The sequence below is a fragment of the Elephantulus edwardii genome, unplaced genomic scaffold (assembly GCF_000299155.1).
Source record: "Elephantulus edwardii isolate Elephantulus edwardi_28Jun2011 unplaced genomic scaffold, EleEdw1.0 scaffold00065, whole genome shotgun sequence".
NCBI lineage: Eukaryota > Metazoa > Chordata > Mammalia > Macroscelidea > Macroscelididae > Elephantulus > Elephantulus edwardii.
The window spans coordinates 7,570,915-7,571,479 of record NW_006399815.1 but is presented as its reverse complement, the minus strand read 5'-3'; the positions used below and the strand labels follow the sequence as shown (position 1 = coordinate 7,571,479).

Below are 565 nucleotides of genomic sequence, written 5' to 3'. Positions count from 1 at the left end.
GCTTCTCTGTCAACCCAAAGGCAGGGAGGTAGAACCCACTAGCTGCTCCTTGAGAGAAAGATGGGCAGTCTCTTCCTTTGAATTTGCAGCCTCTGAAAACCTGCTGGAGGGTCAGCTACTGGTTGAGACTCAACAGCATATACAACAGACAACATATCTAGTTCAATTTTTTACAATAGTATCTACACCCAGTCCTCTGGTGACCTAGTGGTAAGAAGCTATGCTACAATCCCAAGAGATGCAGTTTGGATCCAGCAGCTGCTCTGTGGAAAAGGACGGGTAATCTCCTCCTATGCAATTTACTATCTCTGAAAACCTGCTGGAGGGTCCGCCATGAGTCGGTTCTGACTCAATGGTACACAACAACAACAGTAACATACCAAGTTTTAAGCAACATTGGTGGCGTAAGACATTACAAGTTAGACTGCAAAATGAAATATTTGTGGTTTAAATCCACCAGCTACACTATAGAAGAAAAACAGGTAGTCTTCTCAAGTAGAGATTTACAACCTCAGAAACCCAACAGAGGATTACTATGAGTTTAAACTGACTCTACAGCAGGATA

General features: G+C 43.0%; 1 protein-coding gene across 1 annotated transcript in view; it reads right to left on the bottom strand.

Moving 5' to 3' along the window:
• Positions 1–565, bottom strand: part of PUS7L (pseudouridylate synthase 7 homolog (S. cerevisiae)-like) — a 31,936-nt gene that overhangs the window by 12,759 nt on the left and 18,612 nt on the right. The gene's annotated exons all lie outside the window — the stretch shown is intronic.